At 43.5% G+C, this 22660-nt stretch overlaps 1 pseudogene; it reads left to right on the top strand.

Moving 5' to 3' along the window:
• The first annotated feature begins 267 nt into the window (after positions 1 to 267).
• On the top strand, positions 268 to 1714 carry LOC149976955 (uncharacterized; annotated as a pseudogene).
• Positions 1715 to 22660: the final 20946 nt, after the last annotated feature.

Raw genomic sequence — 22660 nt, 5'->3', positions numbered from 1 at the left:
GAGACGTTCTGTTGCACTCGCTTGCAAGAGATTGAGCGGTTCCCACACATTTGATGTGCTTGCAGGTGCCCTCGATGACATCCATTGTGCATACAGGGCCAGGGGGAAAGTGGTAAGATCCACAACACACTGTGGATCAAACTTCATCAAAGAATTCAGTGTTTTTGGTGAGCAGAGCCAGGCAGTCGAGTCAGCAGACCCGAGACTCAGATGCTGAAGAGCCAGCAGAGCAGGTTGAATACCAAGACACCTATTCCATCCTGGGAAATGACAGTGGCCCAGAATATCAACTCCCTCAGCATCAACGGTGTGCATGTCACCTGCTGAACCTCATTGCAACAACAGATTCTGTGTTGGTAGAAACAAATAGTGATAGCTACAAAAGGCTGTCCAGGTGGAATAAAACGGGACTGTCAACCTTAGCTGCTGAAGTTGTAGAGAATGAGTGCAAACAGTCCAAATCAAACATATTGGAACTGAACTTACCTGGCTGCAGAGAGGATCACACGTATCATACAAGAGAAGGGGGAGGATGCCATTAGAAATGTGTGTAAAGAATTCAAAGTGAGAATGTGAATAACAATTCTTTGAATCAATTTAATATTTTCCTATTACAGTAATATTTATTGTCCATGAAATGTTAGTATTCTAAGAGGTATTACACTTACCTTGTCTTTCAGGCTGAGCCCGGCAGAAATGTCCTTCTTGAATGAGTACTGCAAAGTGATGAAGCCTTTGGTTTCTACAGTCTGAGACCAACACTGGCTGCTGCCAGTGATCTTACTAAAAACAAAACTTCAAAGGCTGGAAGCATCTTGCCAAATGTGCCTACAACTATCAGAGCCATTCAGAACAGTCTCCAAAAGCACTTTGGAGAAATGATGGAGGAGCCACAGCCTATTGCTGCTGCAATCCTTCTGCCAAAGTTCAAGACGTCTTGGACTGACAAAACTGATGTCATCACAGCTGGTATGATTTCTTTACTCCAAAAGGTTTGAACCTCGTTGTCCATATGATGATATCTTTTAGTCTTTGAGTCTTGTCTTTAATTGTTTCATTTAAATATATATATATTTTTAATGGTTTAAATTTTTTTCATTATTTAATTTGCATTACAGGTGCTGGACAATAACCTTTGCATATAACTATGTTTGGGTACAGCCAGACATGAACACAACTCAACATTAAAGAATTGATTAGGTCTGAATGTATTTGAACAACTCAAATCAATCTCAGTATCTCAGAATAACAAGTGTGGAAGTCTGTGTTAGAGCTATTGCAATGCCAGTAATATGATTGTGTTGCCAGCCAGAGTTTGCTGAAACGTGTGAATGTTGTGTTGTTTCCAATGTATAGGTTTGGCGTACCTGAAGAATCATCTTGACACAATCACACTGGATGAGACTAAGCATCTAAGGCAACATTCATCTGATGAACAGGATTTCTTTTCATCACTGACAACCAATCGGTCAGAAGGTACAGGAGAGCTGGATGGGTATCTTGCTAGTCCATCGGACAAAATAGATTTACTTCATTTGTTTCCGTACATAAAGAAATTGTCCCTCAAGCTCAACACAGGCCTGCATCTGCTGCCTGTGAGCGTCTTTTTAGCTGTGCTGGACTCTTCACTGCAAAGCGAGCCAGCATAGACTCAATTAACTTAGAAAATCAACTCCTACTGAAACTGTGGCAAATTCAGCGAGAAGTGAAGTGAGTTAAGTGGTCGATAGGTCGTTTCATAAAAGATATGCCTTTTGAACATTCCTTTGAACAGTTGTAGACGTGAAGTTGAAGATGTAATATTAAAATCAGCCGTGCTGGATCTTGTTGGTTATTATCTGGTGTTTTATGGAACATTTGGCCTGTCAAGCGTTACATGTAAACAATATTACATATACAGTAGTATATAGAAAAGTAATCATTTTTTAAATATTAATTTGTTTGTGAAGCTACATTCAATTGCTACACTCTTTTCACATGAACTTCCATTATTGTAAAAGGAGAATAAAAATAACCATCAAAATTGAAATAGCTCATAATTTTAGCTTTTACTCTGAGTACTTTTTAAATGTGCTACCAGTACTTTTACTTCTACTTGATTACAATTTCATTAAAGTAATTGTACTTCTACTTGAGTAGGATTTTACAGTACTCTTTCCACCCCTGGTGAGTATATGCTGGGAATATATGATGGGAGTATATGATGTCTATAGATGTGAATGAGTGCACATGTGTGTACATATTCAATGAATCAGTATTTTTGAACAATAAGTCAGTTTGTTCATGCTCAAAATCCTTTTATTGAGCATCAATTTAAACTTCTGAAAGCCACTTGAAGCAAAAATGTGCAAATAATGAAATAAAAGGAGAAATATCACTTTCCTCTTGGATGTGGCAGAGGAACAAACAGATTGACCATACTCTCAATTCCAAAATCCTCCCCCGTCTAGCCAACACATTCGTCACGTCCATCTTGGCTGTGTGTGTGTGTGTGTGTGTGTGTGTGTGTGTGTGTGTGTGTGTGTGTGTGTGTGTGTGTGTTTGTGTGCGTGCGTGCGTGCGTGTGTGTGTGTGGGGTGTTGCAGGATGGAGGCTGTGCCAGGCTATTCGGCCCATACACAAACCGACCCATGGCCAACCTACGTTAAGACGTGTGTCTGTGTTACCCCAACCTACACACAGCTCATCTGGTAAGACATCCCACCAGTTAGAAATTGGACACCTGTCCTTCTGTCTGTCATTTCCCTGCATGCATTTCACTCTCTGCTTTTTCTCTTTTTCACACAACCCATCTTTCCACCACCCTCCTTCCCTCCCTCTCATTCCTTATTAAGTTTAATGTCTCTGACCCAGGGAGTCAGGATATACACAGATATATTACTGTAATTATCTAATTTTACTGTGCCTTTAAACGTCCCATAGAAGCAGAGTTATGGTATTAATACTATAAAGAGGGTTGGGGCAGAGGAGTGATGACTTAATACTGGCGTGTGTGAGAGGACCATTGATGAAACACTGCAACTTAATATCTGCAGTGAAGCTCTTCCTTGTCGTAGCGTATTATGAACTTGACAGTCATTGTAGAATAAAGTCAAATATTTAAGTTGGTTGTGGGCCTTTGCAAAAATGCAGGAAGTCACTAATGATATTTTGTCTATACTATGAAGATAGAGTAATGCAATTATACTTGCTTGCTGGTCGATTCATTCAGTTTTCCCACCTGAAAAGCAGACACGAGAACGAGAGAAGTCTTCCACAGTGTCAACGAGTTAGTAATTCTGCATTCCAATGGTAACCATGGAGGGAGTATGTAATCTGAACGTTTTACATGTCTTCTCTCTTTTCATCTCATATCCTCAGTTTGTACCAGCAGAAATGTGAATAACCATATTTAGTTTCCAGGAAACCAGGCTGCTGAATGTGTTATTTACTGAAGGACTGAATCACATTTGGGATCAGTTCAAATTCACAACTGTGCCAATCCACTTTTTCTTTCTCTCTCTCGCTCTCTCCCTCCATCTCTCTCCCTCCATCTATCTGTATCACTCCCTCCATCTATCTGTATCTCTCCATCCATCTATCTGTATATCTCCCTCCATCTATCTGTATCTCTCCCTCCATCTATCTGTATCTCTCCCTCCATCTATCTGTATCTCTCCATCCATTTATCTGTATCACTCCCTCCATCTATCTGTATCTCTCCCTCCATCTATCTGTATCTCTCCCTCAATCTATCTGTATCTCTCCCTCCATCTACCTGTATCTCTCCCTACATCAATCTGTATCTATCCCTCCATCTATCTGTATCTCTCCCTCCATCTATCTGTATCTCTCCCTCCATCTATCTGTATCTCTCCCTCCATCTATCTGTATCTCTCCATCCATTTATCTGTATCACTCCCTCCATCTATCTGTATCTCTCCATCCATCTATCTGTATCTCTCCATCCATCTATCTGTATCTCTTCCTCCATCTATCTGTATCACTCCCTCCATCTATCTGTATCTCTCCCTCCATCTATCTGTATCTCTCCCTACATCAATCTGTATCTCTCCCTCCATCTATCTGTGTCTCTCCCTCCATCTATCTGTATCTCTCCCTCATCTATCTGTATCTCACCCTCCATCTATCTGTATCTCACATTCCATATATCTGTATCTCTCCCTCCATCTCTATGTATCTCTCCCTCCATCTATCTGTATCTCTCCCTCCATCTATCTGTGTCTCTCCCTCCATCTATCTGTATCTCTCCCTCTATCTATCTGTATCTCTCCCTCCATCTCTCTCCCTCCATCTTTCTGTATCTCTCCCTCCATCTATCTGTATCTCTCCATCCATCTATCTGTATCTCTCCCTCATCACTCTCCCTCCATCTATCTGTATCTCTCCCTCCATCGCTCTCCCTCAATCTTTCTGTATCTCTCCCTCCATCTCTCTCCCTCCATCTTTCTGCATCTCTCCCTCAATCTATCTGTATATCTCCCTCCATTTATCTGTATATCTCCCTCCATCGCTCTCCCTCCATCTTTCTGTATCTCTCCCTCCATCTATCTGTATCTCTCCCTCATCTCTCTCCCTCCATCTATCTGTATCTCTCCCTCCATCTCTCTCCCTCCATCTATCTGTATCTCTCCTTCCATCTCTCTCCCTCCATCTATCTGTATCTCTCCGTCCATATATCTGTATCTCTCCCTCAATCTCTATGTATCTCTCCCTCCATCTATCTGTATCTCTCCATCCATCTCTCTCCCTCCATCTATCTGTATCTCTCCCTCCATCTATCTGTATCTCTCCCTCCATCTCTCTCCCTCCATATTTCTGTATCTCTCCCTCCATCTATCTGTATCTCTCCATCCATCTATCTGTATCTCTCCCTCCATCTATCTGTATCTCTCCTTCCATCTCTCTCCCTCCATCTATCTGTATCTCTCCCTCCATCTATCTGTATCTCTCCCTCCATCTTTCTGTATCTCTTCCTCCATCTTTCTGTATCTCTCCATCCATCTCTCTCCCTCCATCTATCTGTATCTCTCCCTCCATCTTTCTATATCTCTCCCACCATCTATCTGTATCTCTCCCTCCATCTATCTGTATCTCTCCCTCCATCTATCTGTATCTCTCCTTCCATCTCTCTCCCTCCATCTATCTGTATCTCTCCTTCCATCTTTCTATATCTCTCCCACCATCTATCTGTATCTCTCCCTCCATCTATCTGTATCTCTCCCACCATCTATCTGTATCTCTCCCTCCATCTTTCTATATCTCTCCCACCATCTATCTGTATCTCTCCCTCCATCTATCTGTATCTCTCCCTCATCTATCTGTATCTCTCCTTCCATCTCTCTCCCTCCATCTATCTGTATCTCTCCCTCCATCTCTCTCCTTCCATCTATCTGTATCTCTCCCTCCATCTATCTGTATCTCTCCCTCCATCTCTCTCCTTCCATCTATCTGTATCTCTCCCTCCATCTCTCTCCCTCCATCTATCTGTATCTCTCCCTCCATCTCTCTCCTTCCATCTATCTGTATCTCTCGCTCCATCTTTCTGTATCTCTCCCTCCATCTCTCTCCCTCCATCTATCTGTATCTCTCCCTCCATCTATCTGTATCTCTCCCTCCATCCCTCCCAATAGATGGAGATGTGAAATATTTAGACACACTTTGTTGTTTGGGGACAATGCACTCCAGCAGATGGGTAGGCCCCGCACAGACCCAATGTATGCAAATCTCCATCCAAAGCAGCCCAGGATGTTTTCAATATAACACGAGCGCCTCAGGCCCTGTTTTAATCCCTCTTTACCCACAGCCAGCAACGCCTTTCATCCAGTCAAACGCCTTAAGCGCTATGTCAACTTGGACATCTGGCCTCACGACTGAACCCCAAAAAGTGTTCTGGTCTGTGACTGTGTGTGTTGGTGTATGTGTGGGTGGGTGGGTGGGTGGGGAGGCTACATTACAAAATGTTTATATTCGGAGGATGACATCACACTATCTATCCTCTCTCTATATTTTGTCTCTTTCAATGTGTGTTGTGATTCCTGAAGTTCTTATTCCCACCCTCCAAGAACATATAGCAGACAGACACACACACACACACACACACACACACACACACACACACACACACACACACACACACACACACACACACACACACACACACACACACACAGTCTACAGCCTACTCTGCCTGTTCAGACGCTTGATTTCCTTCGTTGTGACATCTGAAGGGTGCTACTGCCCAGCCAGACACCTGGATACTCATGCCACCTCAACACATGTGTGTATATGTGAGCTAGGTGTGAGGGAATGTGCCATCTCTCCTGACTGAGGCTATAGATCATCAGGTTTTCCAGGACCACAGGTTCAGTTGCTCTTGGCGACACTACATGTTCTCATTGGCAGTGGTTCCCAAACTTTTTATAGTCCCGTACCACTTCATACATTCAACCTCCAGCTGCGTACCCCCTCTAGCACCAGGGTCAGCGCATTCTCAAATGTTGTCATTGTAAGTCTGCCACACACACACTATACGACTGGCGCGTGGGAAGTGACAAGAGGACCAGGGCACAAATAATATAATAATTATCACTAATTTTGCTCTTTATTTAGCCATCTTACATATAAAACTTTATTTGTTAATTAAAAATTGTGAATAACTCACCACAGATTAATGAGAAGGGTGTGCTTGAAAGGATGCTCATAACTCTACAATGTTGGGTTGTATTGGAGAGAGTCTCAGTCTTAAATCATTTTCCACACACAGTCTGTGCCTGTATTTAGTTTTCATGCTAGTGAGGGCCGATAATCCACTCTCACATAGGTACGTGTTTGCAAAGGGCATCAGTGTCTTAACATCGCGATTTGCCAAGGCAGGATACTCTGAGCGCAGCCTAATCCAGAAATGATGCAGTGGCTTTTGATTAAATTAAATTTTCACAGAACCGCTTATTGCAATTTCAAAGAGGCTCTTGTTCAGATGTGATGTAAGTGGACTGGAGGCAGGGCCAGTTGTTGGTGTCATTCGTTTCGGGAAAGTACCTGCATAATTGAGCACCCAACTCACTCAGATGCTTTGCCATATCACATTTGACATTGTCTGTGGCTTGAGTTCATTTGCACACAAAAAATCATACAATGATGGAAAGACCTGTGTCTTCTTGTTAATGCAAACAGAGAAGCGCTCCAACTTCTTAATCATGTCCTGCACATTGAATATAGTTGGAAGAAAAAACAACACTCAGATAGGCCAGTCGTGTGAGAAACTCGTCATCATGCAAGTGGTCAGAGAAGTGAAAATTATGGTCTGTAAAGAAAACTTTAAGCTCGTCTCTCAATTTTAAAAAACATGTCAATACTTTGCCCCTTGATAACCAGCGCACTTCTTTCTGTATGTTGTAAAAGCTTTACATGGTCGCTGCCAGTATCGTTGCATAGTGTAGAAAATACATAAGAGTTCAGAGGCCTTGCTTTAACAAAGTTAACCATTTTCACTGAAGTGTCCAAAATGTCTTTCAAGCTGTCAGGCATTCCTTTGGCAGCAAGAGCCTCTCGGTGGATGCTGCAGTGTACCCAAGTGGCGTCGGGAGCAACTGCTTGCACGCGCGCTACCACTCCACTATCTCTCCCTGTCATGGCTTTTCAGTACATCAGTACAGATACCAACACATCTTGACCACCAAAGTCCATTTGATGTCACAAAGCTGTCCAGTACTTTAAAAATATCCTCTCCTGTTGTCCTGGTTTCCAGTGGTTTGCAGAAGAGGATGTCTTCCTTAATTGACTCCCCCATAAACGTAATGGACATATACCAGGTGCTGTGCCAGGCACGCCATGTCTGTTGACTCATCCAGCTTTTATGCATATAATTCACTGGCTTCTATGCAAAGCAGTAATTGTTTCATCTCCTGCCATGTCACTGCTGCGTCGTGAAACAGTGTTGTTTGATGAAGGCATTGTCTGTATAGTTTTTTTGGCCTTTTCCCCAGCATTGTCCCAGCCATATCCGCGGCAGCAGGAAGAATTAAGTCCTCTACAATAGTATGGTAGCTCACCATATAAGACACTTCTAGCCCCTTCTTATTAATGGTATCTGTTGCTTTTATACATGTCTTACTACTCGAAAGTAGTCTTAATTCTCACTCAAAAAACTCCCGTAGCTTATTTTTCAAATTGGCATGTTTTGTTTCTAAATGTCTACGCAAGAGTGAAGGTTTCATCGAGTTGTGAGATAGTATTTTTTCACATATAACACACAGTCGCTGAAGAAGGGCACTACTCCCAATATAAGTGAAACCCAAATCAATGTAGTTCTCATCATATTTGCGCCTCTTCGATGGTCCAACAACCCTGTCTGTTGTTCGGTGCTTTCCCAGGTAAGGGGGCAGTAGCTCTTCGGCTGCATCATATTTACAACTGGCATTGTCCATGCTAGCTGCGCTAACAACAAATGTAAAATTACTGATACTAGCATTGGATGTGCTCGTGGAAGAACAACAACTTGTGTCGTCGACATGTGCAGGTGTAGTACTGCTGATAGTAGTAGTACAATCAGTAGAGCTGGTATGTGTTTCTATGGACATGGGCCTTACTTTTTATAACCATTTATCCATTTTGGAGCAAACTGAATGAGCAGCAGCTACGTTTGGCTACATACGGACCGTTAGTGGAATTCCTGCGAGAGAGTAACGGTTAATGTGATTGGATGTTAATTATTTGACTAGGCTACCTGTATTTGACATGTTATTTCACTGAACACTAGATGGTTTAACTTTATTTTTGGCAGTAAAACGAGGCTACTCAGGCAAGAAAAAAACCTCACCCAAATGTATAGCCCCGTTGGAAAATATAAATGGACTGTTTGAAAATATGCTGATATTTTTTGGGTGTGTACCCCTGGCGGCATCTCTTACCCCAGTTTGGGAATACCTGGCCTAGATGATATGGGAACAGACATGGAAACATGGGCAAATGTGATCATGTATGTCATACTGATACTCTACACTCCTGCCATGATCATTACCTTGTTTAATAATTATTTATCAAATATCTCAATGTATCTACAAATATCTACAATGTGGAAAATAGTAAAAATAAAGAAAAACCCTTGAATGAGAAGTTCTAAAACTTTTCACCGGTAGTGTATACATATAAATATATGGATGAGCAATGACAGAGCGGCAAGATGCAATAGATGGTATAAAATACAGTATATACATATGAGATGAGTCATGGAAGATATGTAAACATTATTAAAGTGATTAGTGATCCATTTATTAAAGTGGCCAGCAGCCTCGCTGTGTTAGTGATGGCTATTTAACAGTCTGATGGCCTTGAGATAGAAGCAGTTTTTTGTTCTCTCGGTCCCAGCTTTGATGCACCTGTGCTGACCTCCCCTTCTGGATGGTAGCAGGGTGAACAGGCATTGGCTTTGGTGGTTGTTGTCCTTGATGATCTTTTTGGCCTTCCAGTGACATCGGATGCTGTAGGTGTCCTAGAGGGCAGGTAGTTTGCCCCCGGTGATGCGTTGTGCAGACCGCATCACCCTCTGGACAGCCTTGTGGTTGTGTGCGGTGCAGTTGCCGTACCACGCGGTGATACAGCCCGACAGGATGCTCTCAATCTGTAAACGTTTGTGAGTGTTTTAGGTGACAAGCCAAATTTATTCAGCATCCTGAGGTTGAAGAGGCACTGTGTGGGTGGACCATTTCAGTTTGTCCGTGATGTGTACACCAAAGAACTTAAAACTTTCCACCTTCTCCACTGCTGTCCCGTCGATGTGGATAGGGGGGTGCTCCCTCTGCTGTTTCCTGAAGTCCACGATCATCTCCTTTGTTTTGTTGACATTGGGTGAGAGGTTGTTTTCCCGACACCACACTCCAAAGGCCCTCACCTTCTTCCTGTAGGCTGTCTTGTCGTTGTTGGTAATCAATCCCACTACTGTTGTGTCATCTGCAAACTCTGCCTTTGTGTAAAGGGTCATTATTGAGGAAAGACAGAAGAGACCGTACCTGAACATGAATAAAAGCTTCCCGGGTGGCGCAGTGGTTAAGGGCACTGTACTGCAGCGCCAGCTGTGCCATCAGAGTCCCTGGGTTCGCGCCCAGGCTCTGTCGTAACCGGCCACGACCGGGAGGTCCGTGGGGCGACGCACAATTGGCCTAGCGTCGCCCGGGTTAGGGAAGGCTTGGTCGGTAGGGGAGTCCTTGTCTCATCGCGCACCAGCGACTCCTGTGGCGGGCTGGGTGCAGTGTGCGCTAACCAAGGTGACCAGGTGCATGGTGTTTCCTCCGGCGCATTGGTGCGGCTGGCTTCCGGGTTGGATGCGCACTGTGTTAAGAAGCAGTGCGGCTTGGTTGGGTTGTGTATCGGAGGACGCATGACTTTCAACCTTCGTCTCTCCCGAGCCCGTACGGGAGTTGTAGCGATGAGACAAGATAGTAGCTACTACAACAATTGGATACCACAAAATTGGGGTAAAATAAAAAATATCTACTTTTTTTTTTTTTTAAATATAAGGATTTTTTCCACAGTTCCTCTCCTGATTTTCTATGAACAAGGTGGGATTACGTTGTGACCAGCCACTCACCAACACCTCTCAGAAAAACATCCCTCTCACTTTGTGTTTGTTGTTGGCCGGAGAGAGAGAGACTGCCTGCAGGTTAGTGTGTGTGTGTGTGTGTGTTTGTGTGAGAGAGAGAGAGAGAGAGAGAGAGGGTGAGTGTGGCAGACATACCTGTCAGTGTCACAGCTGGCTCTCTCTGTGGCTGCAGGGCTCTGGCTGGAGCAGGGTGACACCCAGAGTCACAGCATCACACCACAGGGCCTGGGGTCCCAACACACACAGACATACACACAGATGTATGCAAAAATAGAGCGCATTGGCCTGAGGTCCAAAGACACCTTCTCCTGGCCCTATCCCTGTCCACCTATCACAGTGAGGCACCACTACGTCCCCTCCCTTCTCCACACTGACCCCCCATTCTCCCCACAAAATGAAGACATAACACACCCATGACAACATTGGTAGCTAAGGCCCTTGCCTTTCTCTTTACACACACCTGGATCGTCCCCCTTCCCTAGGCATTGTCACATCCGGATCTGTTTCACCTGTCCTTGTGCTTGTCTCCGCCCCCTCCAGGTGTCACCCATCTTCCCAATTATTCCATGGGTATTTAATTCTGTGTTTTCTGTCTGTCTGTGCCAGTTCGTCTTGTATGTTCCAAGTCAACCAGCTTGTTTTTCCCGTGCACCTTCCTTTTCTATTCTCTTTTGCTAGTCCTCCCGGTTTTGACCCTTGTCTGTTTTCTGGACTTTGTACCCGCCTGCCTGACCATTCTGTCTGCCCTGACCTCGAGGCTGCCTGCCACACTGTACCTCCTAGACTCTGAACTGGTTTTGACCTTTTGCCTTCCATGACCATTCTCTTGCCTACCCCTTTAGGATTATTAATAAATATCTCAGACTCAAACCATCTGCCTCCCGTGTCTGCATCTGGGTCTCGCCTTGTAGGCTGAAACCCAGCCTCCATAACCCCCTGCCATCCTTGTGACTGTCACCTCTCCTCTATGGATGCTACATGGCCCCTGTCACCGCCCACTCTCTCTGTTGGCACGGACAGCTTATGTGCACACACACACACACCAACACACACATACTTTACATAAAACCCATTGCACCTACTAGAGAGGTAGTAGACATGGAGGTCTGGATTACCATGGTTCTTGTCAGAAAACCAAAAACATCCACCAAGATATGTGGGTAAACACACATGTGAACAGGACAGAACAGATGGCATGGCAATGGAAGGACTATCATCTTGAAGGAGAGTGAGAAACACAAGAAGAGTGAGAAACACAAGAGTGAGCAAAGGAGAAATATGAAACATAAATAAAGTTTATATTATTATACAGTGCATTTAGAATGTATACATTACATCCTTATTCTAAAATTGATCAAATTAAATGTTTTCTTCCTCAATCTACAAACAATACCCCATAATGAAAAAGCGAAACAGGTTTTTAGACATTTTTGCAAATAAAAAACAGAAACCTTATTTACGTAAGTATTCAGACCTTTTGCTATGAGACACGAAATTCAGCTCAGGTGCATCCTGTTTCCATTGATCATCCTTGAGATGTTTCTACAATTTGATTGGAGTCCACCTGTGGTAAATTCAATTGATTGGACATGATTTGGAATGGCACACAGGTTTATAGAAGATCCCACAGTTGACAGTGCATGTCAGTGCAAAAACCAAGCCATGAGGTTGAAGGAATTGTCCGTAGAGCTCCAAGACAGGATTGTGTCGAAGAAACAGATCCAAAACATTTCTGCATCATTGAAGGTCCCCAAGAACACAGTTGCCTCCATCATTCTTAAAAGGAAGATGTTTGGAACCACCAAGACTCCCAGAGAACTGTCCGCCTGGCCAAACTGAGCAATCGGGGGAGAAGGACATTGGTCAGGGAGGTGACCAAGAAAACGATGGTCACTCTGACAGAGCTCCAGAGTTCCTTTGTGGAGATGGGAGAAACTTCCAGAAGAACAACCATCTCCACAGCACTCTACCAATCAGGCCTTAATGGTAGAGTGGCCAGACGGAAGCCATTCCTCAGTAAAATGCACATGACAGGCACTTAAAGACTCTCGGACCATGAGAAACAAGATTCTCTGCTCTGATGTAACCAAGTTTGAACTCTTTGGCCTGAATGCCAAGCGTCACGTATGGAGGAAACCTGGCACTATCACTATGGTGAAGCATGGTGGTGGCAGCATCATGCCGTGGGGGTGTTTTTCAGCGGCAGGGACTGGGAGACTAGTCAGGATCGAGGGAAAGATGAGCATAGCAAAGTACAGAAAGATCCGTGATGAAAACCTGTTCCAGAGCGACCTCAAACTGGGGTGAAGGTTTGCCTTCCAACAGGACAACGACCCTAAGCACACAGCTAAGACAACACAGGAGTGGCTTCGGGACAAGTCTCTGAATGTCCTTGAGTGGCCCAGCCAGAGCCCGGACTTGAACCCGATCTAACATCTCTGGAGAAACCTGAAATAGCTGTGCAGTGATGCTCCTCCATCCAACCTGACAGAGCATGAGAGGATCTGCAGAGAAGAATGGCAGAAACTCCCCAAATACAGGGCTGCCAAGCTTGTAGTGTCATACCCAAAAAGACTTGAGGCTGTAATCACTGCCAATGGTGCATAAACAAAGTACTGAGTTAAGGGTCTGAATACTTGTAAATGTGATATTTCAGTTTTGCTGCACAAATTTGCAACAATTTCTAAAAACTTCTAAATTAAAAAAAAAAAATCCTCACGAAACTACACACAAAATGACAAAGCATTATGGGATATTGTGTGTAGTTTCGTGAGGAATAAAAATAAAAAATCAATTTTAGAAGAAGGCTATAGCGTAACAAAATGTGAAAAGTCAAGGCGTCTGAATACTTTCTGAATGCACTGTGTATGTTGACTTTTATTGCATTCATTTTGGGTATTCAGAAGAAAAGAGCATTGATACACACACACACCGACTATGAATGTGAGGACTGATCGGTACTATTAAATGGATTCTCGCTGTCTCTATAGTCTGTACCTTCATCTCGTCAAGGGAGATCCTCAGTGTTTGTGCCCAAGCAGGGTGAACTCTCTGTGGAGAGAATGCCTCAGGCAGTGCCGCTCCCCATCCCTTCCCTTCCTTTGAGATGGCAGAGCCAGGGAATAAAGGTGATGTGGGCCTATTGGAGAAAGAGACATTCACTGCTGTAATGATGATCACTACAGAGTGATTCATTTGTATCTCAGATGCAAAGCAGCATCCACTGACAGTTAGTTCAGTCATAGTTCTCCCAGTCCCATTTAAGCTTGAAAGATTCACATTGTTCTTACTTTCATTAATTTCTGTCATATTAACATATATTTACAACCTTTTCTTTTAAGACTAATAAGACCGTATTGTGTCTATAATAAGAGTATCATTTAGAAGTGCAAAGGGTCAGCTAATAGATAAGTATTTCATTAATAATGTGCTATATTGATAGTCTAGTTTTTTATGAGCTAGATAACTAAGTGTTGGTGAAAATGGAACAACACTATCATGTATTATGCTGACATTTCCACAAACATTAGAAACTGGAGTCAATTTAAAAAATGAAGTAAACAGGAGAAATGAAACTGTGTTTTGACTGTGGCTGTCAGGGGAGGTTGACTTCTCCATCTCTTTAACGTTTTAAGAGTAAGTAACTGGTTGCCCTGTTGGCCCTGCCTAGTATGTGTGTGCGTGTGTATGTGTACGTGTGTGCGTTTACTGGAGTGATCAACTTCTGCTAAATATTAATTACTAGTGCGGATGCCCTTTCTATTGAGTCCCTTTAGTATAAACATTCATTATGGCTCGTTTCCTCCTTTGTAGCTTCATCATCATTATTCCACCACATCCCCTTGAGGAGAGGGGGAGCTGAGGCCGGGACTGGGGCTGGACCGGGATGGAAAACACACACACACACACACTTGGAAGCGGAGCACCCAGACATGGGAATACACACAAGTAATATTTGTGCGCGGAGATCAAAAAGCATTTACCTTTAGATGTTTCCTGATATAAATATTCAATGTCCTTATTTAAATCTAATTTGGGTCTCCTTGTCTCAGGGGTCTTTTCAACAGTACCTGTTGCCTGAGGCCACTGCTGGTTGACAGCCAAACGTTAGTAAAGAGAGAGTAGGGAAAAGAGGGGAGTCTGGGGCTGCTGGAGATGTGAGCTGAGTGGGTTGCTGTGTGAAGCCAGGGAGGGCTGAAAAAGACATGAGTGGAGGGGTGGAAGAGAGGAATGGTGGAACAGGGATGGAGTGGGCTGTTTAACCTCCTCGTGTGCATATGCAAACAGAATCAGTGAGTTCATTAGTAACTCTGGAAACAATAAACAAATGGAAGCAAGGCTTAATAAACTATTCATAATAAGTGTACATACTATTGATAAATGATTGTTTCAGCATTTATAAACCTTCGTGAGCTTTATAAGCAAACATGTCTAATCAGTAGTGGCAGTATGAACACATGAACAATCACTTGAGTGTGACTGACAGTGGTCTAATAATTTCACTATTTAAACATTGTTCCGTGAGTTTCTGATTTTCTGTCATTGCAAAACTGAGCATATGACAACCCACTGCCCAAGGCAACACACCATATTGTTTTATAAAATTAGATTTCATTAACATTTGTTATGATGCTTTTCACTCCGTTACAGAACAAAGACTTTGACCATTCACTTGGCAAAAATGAGAAAAGCTGCTCTCTCTATCACCCCCTTCTCTCTCTTTCTCTCTCTAGCTCTATCTCTCTACCTCTCCATCTCCCCATCCCCCCTCTCCCCCCCTTTCTCTTCCCCTCTCTTGCTCCCCCCCATCTCTCTCTCTCTCTCTTTCTGCAGGGAATGTGGTGATGATAGGGTGTGTTTCTGTCTTTGTTGTTCCATCTCAGACAAAGCCCATTGAATAGTGAGTGAACAATAACCTGAAGTCTTGCAGCCTCTGGCTGGTTGGATGACCAAACAGACAGATACAGTGAAAGAGACATATATATATATATATATGAACAATACACATTGCATATACAGTATCATCATTAATATTAAAATAAATGTATCCATTTTCATTCACCTATATTTCAGCCCCATTTACATCCTGGCATTTGAACAGTTGAGTCGGGGCCATAAACTCTAGCCACTAGGCAGGTGGGTAGATGATAATAGGTGATGATAATGATGGTAGCAAGAAATCAACCCCTGGGTGGGAAGGCTTTCACTGAAATGTAAAGAGTTAGAGCAGGGTAGATTATCTCACACACGCACACACACAGGCACGCACACACACACACACTGTCCTCATCTGGCCACAGAGCTGACAGTGGTGTATGTTATTAATGGGCAGGTGTGGGACCTGTCCCGAAGGGCTCCATTAAAATGGTGCCCCTCTCAATGCCAGTACCATTTGCTCTTTATATTTAACAGAGGCCATATGTCTAGCAGGATGCAAACAGCTGACAGGGTTTAATTGAAAGAAATATACATATCTGGCGGCGTGTGTGTAAGAGAGAAAGAGAAGGGATGAGGGAGAGAGAAGGGATGAGGGAGAGAGAAGGGATGAGGGAGAGAGAGGGGCAAAGGGATTTTGTTTGGGCATCAGGGAATCACTCTGAGGGGTCAAGTATGAATTAGAGAGGGAGAGAGAGAAAGACAAAGAGAGACAGAGTTGGACAAAGGGACAGGGACACTGTGTTCAGAGCAGTGGAGGCTCCTCAGAGGAGGAAGGGGAGGACCATCCTCCTCAGTGAATTTCAGAAAAATGTAAATCGTGAAACATAAAAAAAGGTATCCTTTTTAAATAAAACTGTAATAAATATATTCACGTCCCCAAATAATTGATTAAAACACACTGTTTTGCAATGAAGGTCTACAGTAGCCTCAACAGCACTCTTGGGTAGCAAGCACCATTGTGTAGCCAGCCAGAGGTCAGCTAGTTTCCGTCCTCCTCTGGGTACATTGACGTCAATACAGAACCTAGGAGGCTCATGGTTGTCACCCCCTTTCATAGACTTACACAGTAATTATGATGACTTTCAGAGGACGCCCTCCAACCAATCAGAGCTCTTGCAGCATGAACTGAGATGTTGTTCACCCAATCAAAGCATCAGAGAAGGAATCTAGTTCTGAAAGCATAAGCTACAGCTAGCTAGCACTGCAGTGCATAACATGTGGTGAGTAGTTGACTCAAAGAGAGAGAAAGACAACAATTGAATAAAAAATGAAGGAGAAGCAAGAGAGAGAGAAAGCTATATTTTGTTGCATTTTCTTCACTTTTACTTAGCTAGCTAATGCAGCTAGCTTAGCTAGCTAGTTTAGCCTACTCAAACAGAGAGGGATGCTATGTTAGCTAGCTGGCTAAGGCTATCCAACACTGGAACTCTTCCAAGTCAAGCTTTTGGTTTTATTACTTTATTGCCACCCTGGCCCGCCGGTGTAACAGTTAAGATGCTTGCTGTATACTGTACTGCATGAATGTAGCGGGTTTACTAATTAGTTAGTTCTAGTAGCTATGTTGACTATGACGTTAGCTAATATGGTGACAATGATGTAGGCTGTGTGTAGCGGTTAGCGGTTATGATTGTAGCTGTTGTAGGGAAAAGGGAAAAGGTGAGAAGAAGAGTGCACGTAGATACGAGAGGGAATTATACAACGAGGAAAGTGATCATGCTGTTTTGTATGTACAGTGCCTTGCGAAAGTATTCGGCTCCCTTGAACTTTGCGACCTTTTGCCACATTTCAGGCTTCAAACATAAAGATATAAAACTGTATTTTTTGTGAAGAATCAACAACAAGTGGGACACAATCATGAAGTGGAACGACATTTATTGGATATTTCAAACTTTTTTAACAAATCAAAAACTGAAAAATTGGGCGTGCAAAATTATTCAGCCCCCTTAAGTTAATACTTTGTAGTGCCACCTTTTGCTGCGATTACAGCTGTAAGTCGCTTGGGGTATGTCTCTATCAGTTTTGCACATCGAGAGACTGACATTTTTTCCCATTCCTCCTTGCAAAACAGCTCGAGCTCAGTGAGGTTGGATGGAGAGCATTTGTGAACAGCAGTTTTCAGTTCTTTCCACAGATTCTCGATTGGATTCAGGTCTGGACTTTGACTTGGCCATTCTAACACCTGGATATGTTTATTTTTGAACCATTCCATTGTAGATTTTGCTTTATGTTTTGGATCATTGTCTTGTTGGAAGACAAATCTCCGTCCCAGTCTCAGGTCTTTTGCAGACTCCATCAGGTTTTCTTCCAGAATGGTCCTGTATTTGGCTCCATCCATCTTCGCATCAATTTTAACCATCTTCCCTGTCCCTGCTGAAGAAAAGCAGGCCCAAACCATGATGCTGCCACCACCATGTTTGACAGTGGGGATGGTGTGTTCAGGGTGATGAGCTGTGTTGCTTTTACGCCAAACATAACGTTTTGCATTGTTGCCAAAAAGTTCAATTTTGGTTTCATCTGACCAGAGCACCTTCTTCCACATGTTTGGTGTGTCTCCCAGGTGGCTTGTGGCAAACTTTAAACAACACTTTTTATGGATATCTTTAAGAAATGGCTTTCTTCTTGCCACTCTTCCATAAAGGCCAGATTTGTGCAATATACGACTGATTGTTGTCCTATGGACAGAGTCTCCCACCTCAGCTGTAGATCTCTGCAGTTCATCCAGTGATCATGGGCCTCTTGGCTTCTTCTTGTCTTCTCCTTGTATGAGCTGAAAGTTTAGAGGGACGGCCAGGTCTTGGTAGATTTGCAGTGGTCTGATACTCCTTCCATTTCAATATTATCGCTTGCACAGTGCTCCTTGGGATGTTTAAAGCTTGGGAAATATTTTTGTATCCAAATCCGGCTTTAAACTTCTTCACAACAGTATCTCGGACCTGCCTGGTGTGTTCCTTGTTCTTCATGACGCTCTCTGCGCTTTTAACGGACGTCTGAGACTATCACAGTGCAGGTGCATTTATACGGAGACTTGATTACACACAGGTGGATTGTATTTATCATCATTAGTCATTTAGGTCAACATTGGATCATTCAGAGATCCTCACTGAACTTCTGGAGAGAGTTTGCTGCACTGAAAGTAAAGGGGCTGAATAATTTTGCACGCCCAATTTTTCAGTTTTTGATTTGTTAAAAAAGTTTGAAATATCCAATAAATGTCGTTCCACTTCATGATTGTGTCCCACTTGTTGTTGATTCTTCACAAAAAAATACAGTTTTATATCTTTATGTTTGAAGCCTGAAATGTGGCAAAAGGTCGCAAAGTTCAAGGGGGCCGAATACTTTCGCAAGGCACTGTAGCTGCTTTGAAAGTGAACTGTGTGTGCGCATGATCAGGGGTGTATTCATTTAGCCGATTCTGTTAAAAACATTTCTCAAGCGGAACGAAATGGGGCTAAACATACATTAATTTTTCAAATAGAAACTCTCGTTTGCAACTGTTTGAACTAATGATTACACCCTAGATCAGGGAAAAGTGTGCAAGGCGATATTGAATGTGTCACTGTCTGTCACCGTGATTACATCAATTTGTCTCTCGAACCTGTGTACATACGTTGTAGCAACCTTATGATGGGTATAGGGAAAATGTGAATATCATGTAGTAGCCTAAACATATCAATGTTACATTGAGCTGGATGAATGGCATTTGAATGACAGTCATCCAATATGCTGTTATAGAATAAGGCAATGCTCATACAAATTAATTGTCCTCCCTAATCTTAAACAACATCGACCACCACTGAGAGGGAGAGAGAGAGGGGGGGGGAGAGAGAGAGAGAGAGAGAGAGAGAGAGAGAGAGGGAAACCACTGTGTTTAGAGAGCGAGAGATAGAGAGCGAGTGAGAGAGAGGGACACCACTGTGTTTAGAGAGTGAGAGAGAGAGAGGGACACAACTGTGTTCAGAGAGCGAGAGATAGAGAGGGACACCACTGTGTTTAGAGAGCGAGCAATAGAGAGCGAGCGAGAGAGAGAGAGGGACACCACTGTGTTTAGAGTGTGAACTTCATGTTTCATCTCCCTTCACAGGGACAGTAGAGACGCTGTCATCCACATTGCCAAATTACAACAAATCACAAGCGGCAGTGGGCTGATTTAGACAGGAGGCGACTAAGATCAACTGAGAGAGAGCATGGGGCAGGCTAGGCACATAAATTAAAGGCCTTATTCAATCAAATAACCCAGTAACGAGATCAAGAGGATACATAAAACATCTTGCTGTGCATCTTTGTAGCCTATTCATGTACTCACTAACACAATGCATAGCCTACTGTGCCAACCAAGAAGACATTTGACTAGGTATCATTTCATAAACCCTTTCTCGCTGTGCTGAAACCACATTATTTCTGACATAGGCTATCCCGGTAGTGTTTTCATTCTATCAGGCTGCAAAGTCTAAAATGAAGGAAATCCCTAACTCCAGGCTAACAGGCGCAACGCAATTAGTGTTTAAACCATGTCAATGGCCTTCCAATACAAAGAGTCTCAGAGGACTTCTGGACGTCGAAGACCTTCTGCTCTATTACCAGTGAATGATTAATCCTCCACAACACAGTGCTCGGTCGTTAACTAGGTCTTTATGTCATTAGTTAGTGCTAATATACTCCCTATTCCTTTCAAAGATGCTAACTGGCGTTCTGCTAATTAGCATTCCAAACAGGGGATCAAGAGAGGGAGTGAGAGACTGAGAGAGATTGGTAGAGATAGAGGGGGATACAGTAGAATAGGCTCTCCGCACGAAGGCAGGACATACGATGAAACGGTGACACGGTGACATTGTCATTCATTTGATGTTACTTACGAATTAATGGGGCTATTTCATTTACAAGTATCTCTGGCTCTGTGATGAGGCCTTCTTATAGTAGATTACTCTAGTGAGGCCCTCCTATAATTGGTTACTCTAGCGAGACCCTCCTATCGTAGGTTACTCTAGCGAGACCCTCCTATAATAGGTTACTCTAGCGAGACCCTCCTATAGTAGGTTACTCTAGCGAGGCCCTCCTATAATAGGTTACTCTAGCGAGACCCTCCAATAATAGGTTACACTAGCGAGACCCTCCTATAATAGGTTACTCTAGCGAGACCCTCATATAATAGGTTAAGCTAGCGAGACCCTCCTATAATAGGTTACACTAGCGAGACCCTCCTATAATAGGTTACTCTAGCGAAGCCCTCCAATAATAGGTTACTCTAGTGAGACCCTCCTATAATAGGTTACTCTAGAGAGAACCTCCTATATTAGGTTGCTCTAGCGAGGCCATCCTATAGTAGGTTACTCTAGCGAGGCCCTTCTATAATGGGTTACTCTAGCGAGACCCTCCTATAATAGGTTACTCTAGCGAGACCCTCCTATAATAGGTTACTATAGCGAGGCCCTTCTATAATGGGTTACTCTAGCGAGACCCTCCTATAATAGGTTGCTCTAGCGAGGCCCTCCTATAGTAGGTTACTCTAGCGAGGCCCTTCTATAATAGGTTACTCTAGCGAGGCCCTCCAATAGTAGGTTAAACTAGCGAGGCCCTGCTATAGTAGGTTACTCAAGCGAGGCCCTCCTATAGTAGGTTACTCTAGCGAGACTCTCCTATAATAGTTTACTCTAGCGAAGCCCTCCAACAATAGGTTACTATAGCGAGACCCTCCTATAATAGGTTACTCTAGCGAGACCCTCCTATAATAGGTTACTATAGCGAGGTCCTCCTATAGTAGGTTACTCTAGCGAGGCCCTCCTATAATGGGTTACTCTAGAGAGACCCTCCTATAACTATAGCGAGGCCCTCCTATAGTAGGTTACTCTAGCGAGGCCCTCCTATAATGGGTTACTCTAGCGAGACCCAACTATAATAGGTTACTCTAGCGAGACCCTCCTATAAGAAGTTACTATAGCGAGACCCTCCTATAATAGGTTACTCTAGCGAGACACTCCCATAGTAAGTTACTCTAGCGAGACCCTCCTATAATAGGTTACTCTAGAGAGACCCTCCAATAATAGGTTACAGTAGCGAGACCCTCCTATAATAGGTTACAGTAGCGAGACCCTCATATAATAGGTTACACTAGCGAGACTCTCCTATAGTAGGTTACTCAAGCGAGGCCCTCCTATATTAGGTTACTCTAGCGAGGCCCTCCTATAGTCGGTTACTCTAGCGAGACCCTCCTAGAATATGTTACTCTAGCGAGACCCTCCTATCGTAGGTTACTCTAGCGAGGCGCTCCTATAATAGGTTACTATAGCGCGACCCTCCTATCGTAGGTTACTCTAGCGAGACCCTCCTATAATAGGTTACTATAGCGAGAACCTCCTATAGTAGGTTACTCTAGCGAGACCCTCCTATAATAGGTTACTTTAGCGAGACCCTCCTATAATAGGTTACTCTAGCGAGACCCTCCTATAGTAGGTTACTCTAGCGAGACCCTCCTATAATAGGTTACTCTAGCAAGACCCTCCTATAATAGTTTACTTTAGCGAGACCCTCCTATAATAGGTTACTCTAGCGAGACCCTCCTATAATAGGTTACTCTAGAGAGAACCTCCCATAATATGTTACTCTAGCGAGACCCTCCCATAATATGTTACTCTAGCGAGACCCTCCTATAATAGGTTACTCTAGCGAGACCCTCCTATAAAAGGTTACTCAGCGAGGCCCTCCTATAGTAGGTTACTCTAGCGAGACCTTCCTATAATAGGTTACTCTAGCGAGACCCTCCTATAAAAGGTTACTCAGCGAGGCCCTCCTATAATAGGTTACTCAGCGAGACCCTCCTATAATAGGTTACTCTAGAGAGAACCTCCCATAATATGTTACTCTAGCGAGACCCTCCCATAATATATTACTCTAGTGAGAAACTCCTTTGATAGGTTACTCTAGCGAGACTCTCCTATAATAGGTTACTCACGCGAGGCCCTCCTATTTTAGGTTACTCTAGCGAGACCCTCCTACAATAGGTTACTATAGCGAGGCCCTCCAAAGTAGGTTACTCTAGCGAGGCCCTCCTATAATGGGTTACTCTAGCGAGACCCTCCTATAATAGGTTACTCTAGCGAGGCCCTCCAATAGTAGGTTAAACTAGCG

The sequence above is a fragment of the Oncorhynchus mykiss genome, chromosome 16 (genome assembly GCF_057628025.1).
Source record: "Oncorhynchus mykiss isolate SJ-2025 chromosome 16, ASM5762802v1, whole genome shotgun sequence".
NCBI classification, from domain to species: domain Eukaryota; kingdom Metazoa; phylum Chordata; class Actinopteri; order Salmoniformes; family Salmonidae; genus Oncorhynchus; species Oncorhynchus mykiss.
This window is presented reverse-complemented; position numbering and strand designations above follow the sequence as displayed.